The 9,578-nt window shown below is 38.1% G+C and overlaps 1 pseudogene; it reads left to right on the forward strand.

Moving 5' to 3' along the window:
* LOC141442553 (uncharacterized) overlaps positions 1 to 593 on the forward strand; it is a 64,816-nt pseudogene extending 64,223 nt beyond the window's left edge.
* The last annotated feature ends 8,985 nt before the right edge of the window (positions 594 to 9,578 follow it).

Consider the following 9,578-nt stretch of genomic DNA (forward strand, 5'->3'; position numbering starts at 1 on the left):
TTTAACTTTAAAAATCATGATGGTAGTAAATATCAGTTCGAGAAAGAGGCCAATAGAAGAATACAGCTGGGTTGGGCAGCATATGGGAAACTTCGTCGAGTCTTTACATCGCCAATTCCACAGAACCTGAAGACGAAAGTCTTCAATCAGTGCGGCCTACCTGTCATGACATATGGTGCCGAGACGTGGACACTCACGGTTGGGCTGGTCCACAAATTTAAAGTCGCTCAGCGAGCTATGGAAAGGGCTATGCTCGTAGTTTCTCTGAATGATCGAATTCGAAACGAGGAGATCCGACACAGAACTAAAGTCATCGACATAGTTCACCAGATAAGCAAACTGAAGTGGCAGTGGGCCGGCCATATCAGTCGAAGAACTGATAACCGCTGGGGCAAACGAGTTCTTGAGTGGAGACCGCGAATCGGCAAGCGTGGCGTAGGACGCCCTCAGACTAGGTGGAGCGATGATCTTCGCAGGTTAGCTGGTAAGAACTAGATGAGACTGGCCGAGGATCGTGCTCAGTGGCGTGCAACTGGAGAGGCCTATGTCCAGCAGTGGACTAAGATAGGCCGATGATGATGATGATGATGAGTAAATATCAGTTATGATGCCCATCCCATCCCATCCCACTAATAATATTCTCAACGCGTAAGTTCTCATGAATGGATGGATGTATGTTTTGCTTGTTACTCTTTCACGCAAACACTACTGAACGTATTTGCATGAAATTTGGCACATAGGTAATAATCCTGGAATAACGTACTAGGCTAGTTTATATCCCGAAATACTCGTAATGTATGGTTCCTGTGGGATTTCTAATTCCTAATTCTGCGCAAGCGAAGCCGCGGGCAAAGGCTAGTTTAATAAAATATTCTGCCATTGTCGGGGTCTCAAACTATAATATTTATAGCAAATAGCTATTTCTCGCGACTTCATCTGCGAATAATTCGTTAGCGGCACGCTCGTGGGAACTATAAAACTTTCTAGGATGAAACTGACCTATGTCCTTTTTGAGGCCTCAAACCATCTCTACTTATAGCAAATTTCATCGTGATCGATTGAGTAATTTAAGCGTGAAAGCGTAACGAATCAACAAACAAACATACTCACGCATTTATAATACGTACTAGTTTTTGCTGGCGGCTTCGCCCGCGTGAATTTCGGTTATCGCGAGCTGTCCCCTCGAGAACTGTGCATTTTTCCGGGATAAAAAGTAGCCTATGTCACTCTCTGGCCCATAACCTATCTCTATGCCAAAAATAACGTCGATCCGTCTCTCCGTTTCGACGTGAAAGACGGACAAACATACAAACACACAAACATACACTTTCGCATTTATATTATTAAGTGTGGATTTGTATCGATAATGAACATTATGGCTTTGACATTGATATGGAACCGCAGCGGCTGCATTTTTTCCAAATTAAAATGAGTAGGTACCTAAGTACTTAAACAAAGTGACTTTGGTTTTTTAAACGTATTTCATGTTAGGTAGTCGCCCTGTGCATTTTAGCAAAAAAATATAATTTTAGTGAAAACACGTGGATAACTGTGGTTATAGCCCTAGTGGCTGTTTGTGTGTTTGTCACCGTGTCGTTGTCCCGGACCGGGACTCCCGGTACAGGGCTGACAAAGGCCCCCGGCCACCACAGTATCCGGGGGCTTGGTCTCTAATTGGACACGGCCACTTATTCGGTATACTCTATTTGTTCTAAGATGACTCAAATGACACATGATGAATAAGTAACTTCGTGAGGCGGTAACTAATTTTTTATTTTTTCCAACAGAGATATAATGCTTGAAAAAATGAAATCACAATAAAACTGCTGATTGTTCGAATATTTGAACTAAAACTTGCCAACAAATTGTTAAGTTACTGCGTAGGCACTGTGTTATACTAACTTACTTTCTTTAATGAACGCCCTTACAATGTTATTTCAATAGGCCGCAATTGCTAATAAAGAGGTGAGGGTTATCGGTAAAAATAAAAGCGGTAAAATAAACGAACTTATTATTAATTTGCAAGATTGTTAGTCAGAGTCGGAAAGTGACACTCCAAGTGTTGAATAAGTTATATTTTAAAAATCAAATAAGACTTTCAGTGCCCTTAGTGTAAGTTTTCGGTCACAAAATACGTCTCGATCGCGTTCGCGTTAAAATCTCAATTTGTATGGAAACATGAACATCGCAAACGTTCCGCTAGAGGCGCTGTTCGTGTTTCCATATAAATTGAGATTTTAACGCGAACGCGATCGAGACGTATTTTGTAACCGAAAACTTACACTAAGGGCACAGTTCGTTTAGCACTAGTTACATGCAAAAGTATCGATAGTTTGCGTAACAGTTCAATTCAATTCAATTCTTGAAAGTATAGCTCCGTTGATACTATCGATGATTCTGCCAATGTCGAGGTTGGAAAAGGTAGTAGAGAGTAAGGTCGGTAGATTTGCGTAACCGTAGGAGGGACTCTAATTCCGTCAGTTTGGCATCTGTCATTTGAATCATGTAAGAACAAATAGTAGAAATACCGTCGGTAAGTAAAGTTACCTTAACTTGTAAGTATTACTCGTAAACCCTACCCAGTTAGTCTCTACGAAGGCGTATTTCCAGAGGCCTGGAAGGTTGCCTTTGTAACTCCTGTGCATAAGATTGGAGATAAAAGTAGCTGCAGTAATTTGGGGTCGCTGTCCAAAATATGTTAGAAAACATTTGAACAATATTTTTCAAACTTGAATCAATCTTATCTGAACTAGTAAGTATATGAAACAATTTGACTTTTGCTAATTTTAATTGACCACTTTTTAGGGTTCCGGAACAAAAATGGCATAAACGGCACCCTTACAGTTTCGTCAAGTCCGTCTGTCTGTCTGTCCGTCCGTATATCACAGGCATTTTACTAGAAAACTATAAGATGTAGTATATCAACGAAATTTGGAGTACAGATGTCTTGTCAAAGCCGCTATTTAGTTTTGTGGTTAAATTACAAAAATAAATATTTATAAGGGGGGCACTCCATACACGTAACAGAAACTGAAAAAAAAAAATTAAGCTCGCATCAACGGCACATATTTCGACAGCTCTATTGAAAAGATAGTAAGGTTTCTCAAAAACTTTTTTGATTAAGTGGAGATTTCCGGAAATAATCGCTCCCAAATTAGCAAAAATTGTGCCCCCCCTCTATCTTGTAAACCGTTTGCCTAAAAACTATGCAAAAAATATGGAAAGGTAACGCTTAATACATACTTTCAACGAAAATTGGTTTCAACATGATCGGATATACCGTTTTTGAGTTATTGCTGAAAAACTGCGCTTCTCAACAGAAGGACGTAAGTGCCGTGAACATACGCTCTTTTTCTGGTAATAGATTTTAACCCCCTTATTCATAAGGGTAAGGCCGCGAATTTTGACCAATTTGGACGTTTCAAATTTGGAACGCTGATAAAAAAAAACTGATAACACCTAGAGGTTTAATTTTTTTTTTATTACATGACACGATATAAACTCTCAAGGTCGCAAATGAGATAATTGATTTAAACCCTTTTAAAAAAATAATAAAAATATATTACCGTCCAAAACGTAACGAAAATTGACTATTTTTTTTGACCACGAGTACTTAATACCTTATTATTTTCATGCTATTTAACTTCTCATGATCATGATTTTGTTTAAACAAAATTTAATGATATAACGATAGTCCTACCGATTGCGGAATCATGATAATCAAATAATTTTCATGTTTTATATTTATTTCTTTTCACGTGCCAAAATACCACGTTTTCGTTACGAATACTTTGGTGACGCTTTATTAAGCTAGCTTTAACGCCAATTTAGGTAGAAAGTTGTTTTTGTACACTGGCAACTAATACTCTAATAGGGCAGCATCGATGAGATAAATAAATCTCATCAGTTTGTTCAAAAACAGCCATCAAAAGTGACGCGGAGATATTTTTTCGAAAAAACGTCGAAAGTGCTAGTTCGATTTTAAGGGTAAGTAGTGATTATTTTTAACTGGTTGTTTTTTCATACGATAGGGTAATCTTTTCCATGTAAGTGGCATGTATTATTATGTTCAAAATGTCGTTATTCACCATGATAAACGATTTTTTGTATAAAATACGTTACACTTTCGTTACGATTACGTTACATTTTTACAAAATGCTACGTATTTTTTACATAACGTAACGAAAAAATGTGGTAAAGGGAAGTTCACACAGAAAAATTCTAACTTACACTAGTTTATTATTAGGTTTCCAATGACTGCACAGTAAGTTAGTTAGATGGATATTTTGAAGTTAAATAAATTTTAATCTGTAGGTGCAGGGATCGGCACAAGAGAATTGTGGCGAGTTCTGTGTTCACGTCCTGCTTACATGCATAGCGTATTTAAAGTGAGAGACAAACGGAGAGATTCACTTACCTACTTAGTTCATTTGTTAGCTAAACTTAATAATCATAATAATTTATTTCCAAAAACATCTTTTTACATTGTCCACTTAACTAAGATACTACTTCCTAAATTGGTAAAACCTGTGATTTAGGGTTTTGGCCATTTCTTTGAGGTACTTATTTAATAGCTTGTACAGTCGAAGTCACAAGCATGCTCACAAGTAGGTGGTAGGACCTTGTGCAAGGTCCGCCCGGATTGCTACCACCATCTTCCTGGCTAATCCTGCCGTGAAGCAGCAATGCTTGCACTGTTGTGTTTCGGCGTGGAGAGTAAGACAGCCGGTGAAAGGAACGTGAAGTATCCCATCTTAGGCCTCTAGGTTGGCAACGCGTCTGCAATACCCCTGGCGTTGCAGATTTTTATGGGCGGTGGTGATCTCTTACTCATTTGCTCGTTTGCCATCCAGTCGAATAAAAAAAAACACTTATCCAAATTCGTTATGCTTATAAGTGCACCTTATTGTCAGTGTTAGAGAGGCATGTAAAGAGACACTTTTGGAAAGATGTTCGTCAACTAGAGGGTACTTTTACTTCCACATTCTCATGTTTAGCTCTATAGATCTCATATAGGACAGATTTAGGATCAGTATCGTCAGAAAGTTCTAGTAAAAATAAAAACTTCACTTTATTATATGACATGTATTTTTTTTCATACATACGTTATCTAATGAGAATTTTTACCAGTATGATCTAGGCTTTATAAAAATTTACGTTACGTTTTATGGTAACGTCACGTATTTTTTTTATGTTATCTCTATGTCACATTGGTCAAAATTCGCGGCCTTACCCATAAACGACAATCAAACCTATTTTAGTTAAAATGCCGCTAAAATTCGTTTGTCCTTATCTGTCACTTCGACATTTGTATTTGTTAGAAAGGGACAAAGCATTTGTTAGTTAACATAGGCTTGTTAAGTTTTATGAATAAGGGGGTAAGACTGTAGTAAGTGTTTTAATTGTGTTATAACGCACATACTTACTTACTTACTTGATTTTTTTCGTAATGGCTACGGAACCCTATCTTGGGCGTGTCCGACACGCTCTTGGCCGGTTTTTTTTAGTCTTTGTCACTTGATTCCTGTATTAGCTAAAGTACATATTATGTTATATTTTTTCAACCTTAGCGGTCCCCCGACACCGATGACGCTTAGATAAAAAAAATATTACTAGGTACTTATACTAAATTAACTTAGGCTAAGGAAATCAGCATAGTCCCGCGGGATAGGGATAAACGAATTCTTCGCAGATGAAGTCGCGGGCAACAGCTATAGGTAGTGCATAATTATTTTTTACTTCTTAGTTGTCTTTTTTCGGGCGTTTTTTTTTCGCTGGCGTTTTTTGGTGTCGGGGGTTTATTAAATTTTTAATTTAAGATTTTTACTTGAACAGTTCACAACTAGGTGAGCGGTTAACTCATTTATCCATGAATAGTTTATAACTAGGTGGGCGTTTTAAATCCTTTATCTTTGATATGTTAAAGAAGTGTACATTCACGTAAACCATATTGATTTGAACATATAAATCATAATCGTGTACTTAGATCTTTCTGCCCTGATTAGAGAATTATGCAAAATGGCTCAAGTTACATCTAAATTTGTAAAAAAAAAACAAATTTTATAGTAACGGCGCCTATTACCGTGGTACTTAAGGAAGTTTTCAAATGAGTCCAAAAAAATAAGGGTATCAAAGATCTTAACAAACGAGAATAGTTTTTATAATTGAGATCGATTATTGAACTTTCAGTGTCTTAACTTTTTGGGCTCGTTTTAGGTATTAGAATTTGATTAAATAATTATTGAAATCAAAATACCCGAATCTTCTATTACCGTGGTAATGGACAGGATGTGATTCTATTACCGCGAATTGAGCTTTTATTAACGAGGGTATAAAAAACAGTAATTTTTTATCATCGGTAATAGGAACCCGACTCATGATTTGGAACTTAGAAATATTTTTTTTACCCAGAAAACTAACCAATTTCCATTTGCACGGAAATTCCCAAAAAATGCGATAACTTTGCAGTGTCAAGATAAAACAACTTAAGGCCCTCCGCACATCGCGCACAGCGCTCAAAAATACTTAACTTGCTAATAAAAAAATTACTAACGAGTAGCTTGGGCGTCACCGCTATACATTTTCATTGAGATTCGTACACGACGAGACTAGTCAGCAACCAGTTAGTAACGCGTTCGCAACTCATCAGTGATCACGCGTGACGCGTCGTGCTGGTCGCCGTGTTACTGGTTACCCGAGTTTTCTGCATTTTGTGTGAAAAATGAACGACCAAAATATATCTCTATGACAGAAGTGACTGAAACCTAGTGACGTGACGTGACCTGACGTGACCTTGCAACTTAACAGCGTTTCTAACCGATTTGTATTTAATTTGTAATTACTGATTAGTTCCGTCATTTTTGATGTGCGGAGGGCCTAAGCCCAAAACAAGACGGTGAAACGGAACTGCAACGAAACTGCAACTTCTTGTTACTTTTGAGCTCCATTTGAGTTTACATACATACATACATACATTCACGCCTTTATCCCTAAAAGGGGTAGGCAGAGCACGTGAAACTTGTGTTCCAGTACCACTTTTAGCATAAATGTGGGTATAAAAGATGGACAAAATGTGATATCGCAGTGACAGGTTGCTAGCCCATCGCCCACAACACACTTCAACCCTGTTCCCTTAGTCGACTCTTACGACACCCACAGGAAGAAAGGGGGTGGTGCTATTCTTACCCGGCACCACACGGGTTTTGAGTTTACGAGTATGCCATAGACTCCTTTGAGCGACCCCACATGACGCGACTGTTTTGAAACCGGTTTGAAAGTTTGAAACTATAAAAACAAATGAAATTCAAAAGTAACAAGAAATTGCAGCTTCGTTGTAGTTGCGTTTCGCCGTCTGTTTTAGGGATTATTAGTCTTTGTTAATCTAATGCTGGGTCTCCAGTGAGTTTGGTTTTAGTTTTCGGTGCGATTTTGAGCCCTGTATGTGAAAATCAAGCGAATTAGCTGATTTAACTGGCAATTTCGAGTGGACACCGCGGATCGGCAAGTGAAGCGAAGGACGTCCACTAACGAGATGGAAGGATGACCTGGTTAAAACCGCGGGCTTACGGTGGGTGCAGGCCGCTGCCAACCGAAGCGACTGGAGGTCTATGGGGGAGTAGGCCTATGTCCAACAGTGGACGTCCTACGATATGATGTGAAAATCATGCCTCATGCGCTTGCCTCGCCACTCAGTTTGCTCAGTGGATGAGCAGGTAGTTCATTTTGCATCAACACAAAAGTCGTCACCTGCGAGATCAAGGCGAATGTGACTAATATTAGCATAAAACTGTAATTACGTTACAAGGCTCAGGTCTAAGGTCTGTTGACCTTACCACGACAATTACGGTTGACATCACTCAATAATTAAGACATAAGAAATATTGTATTGTAATCTTGATACTTGTTATCATCATCAACAGTTCTCGTATCTCGGACTGTATTATGTCCCAATGCTGGGCAGGCGGTAGTTTTCTCGCAGGCCCTGTGGTATGGGAACTTGACAAATAACATTGATTTTTTTCGCAGATGTGTGCTGATTTTATTCCCATTGTGTTCCTTCATCGTAAAGTTGATGGTAAATTTCAAATGTTATTTCTTTAAGAAATCGCAAAAAACTCAAAGATACTCGAACCTACGACCTGCTTGAGAAGTCATTATGTCAAACCACTATGTCACCACGCTGTGATTGGATAAATATCTAAAATGAGCCAATCACAAGCAAGACTGTAACGTGAAACAGACCTCTCGATACCTACTTACTCCATCTAGTGATATTTTGCCTGTCAAGAACCCCTCTTTAAATACTAAAGTGAGATACCAAACTACTCGATAGGTCTATTCTTTTCTCAATAACCTATAACCTAACCAACAAAAAGTTGGAAAATCTCCGACTTTGTCACTTCAAAGTTCAATATCTCAAAAACGGCTGAACCGATTTTGATGAAACATATCTAAGAACCATCGCTTGATAATCTGCTTTCAAATAAAAAAAACGACACACAGACAGACATACCAAGCAGATAGACAAACAGACAGACACACAGCGGTCAAACTTATAACACCCCTCTTTTTGCGTCGGGGGTTAAAAACTATAAAATCCATTTAAATACCATTACATTAGTTCAATAAAACACACAAACATCACGCCTGTATTACCAAATGGGGTAGGCAGAAAACACGAAACCCCTTGTTGCCCGTACATAACCAACTTCCATTACCAGCACTGGGAGAGGAAAAAAAATCCTACTCCAAATCCTCTTCCTACGGTGCCGCTTCGGAAATTGACGAATTGCAAGATCATTGATTCATTCACATAAGATTCACATACACAAGCACTCATAGATCCGTGTGTCAGCTCAATAAGCTTTTATCGTGAAAAAGTTTTTATTAAGAAATCGATCCGTTTGATTATAAAATGCATAATTTTAAATTGCGGCGGTGATGGCCGCCGATTTCGATACCCCCGCAATACCGACCTATTTTGTTTTATATGTAACAAAAATTAGCAAGAAATATGCCGATTTATGATCAGGGACACTCTTAAATTTTTAATAAGTATTTTATAACCAGTGTTTTTTTTTAAACCTTTATTACGCTGTCCTGTAAAGTTTTCAAAAGAGCGGTTGAATCAAATAGCATAAAATTATGACCCGCCGTGCCTATCATACTTAAAGACAACTTTTATTCGCCCTGATAATGCGCGACCATGATATTGCATGGCATAATCGAAAGTAATAATGCTTCGGAATATCACGTCGTATTATTGCGCGTACATTCCGAGTTGTAAATTATTACTTCCGCACGATTTTTCTTGTAGGTCTAAACTCGGCTTCAATAAACTCAACTCAGTAGGTAACTAAGAATGTAAAGTAAAGACACAGGTCATGTAAAATCCCATATTACTTACGTATGCTTTTAGTTAAACATAACTCGTTTTCATATGTGTTCACCTTCTTACAGGTTTTAACTTTTTATGACATTTTGAGACTTGGCATATTATTTACAGCATATTTTTGTTTTGTACTTGTATGTAAATAAAAAAGGCCATTGTTAAAATTATTTCGTGTTAGGAAGCCGTC

This window comes from Choristoneura fumiferana, chromosome 25 (assembly GCF_025370935.1).
Source record: "Choristoneura fumiferana chromosome 25, NRCan_CFum_1, whole genome shotgun sequence".
Classification (NCBI taxonomy): Eukaryota; Metazoa; Arthropoda; class Insecta; order Lepidoptera; family Tortricidae; genus Choristoneura; species Choristoneura fumiferana.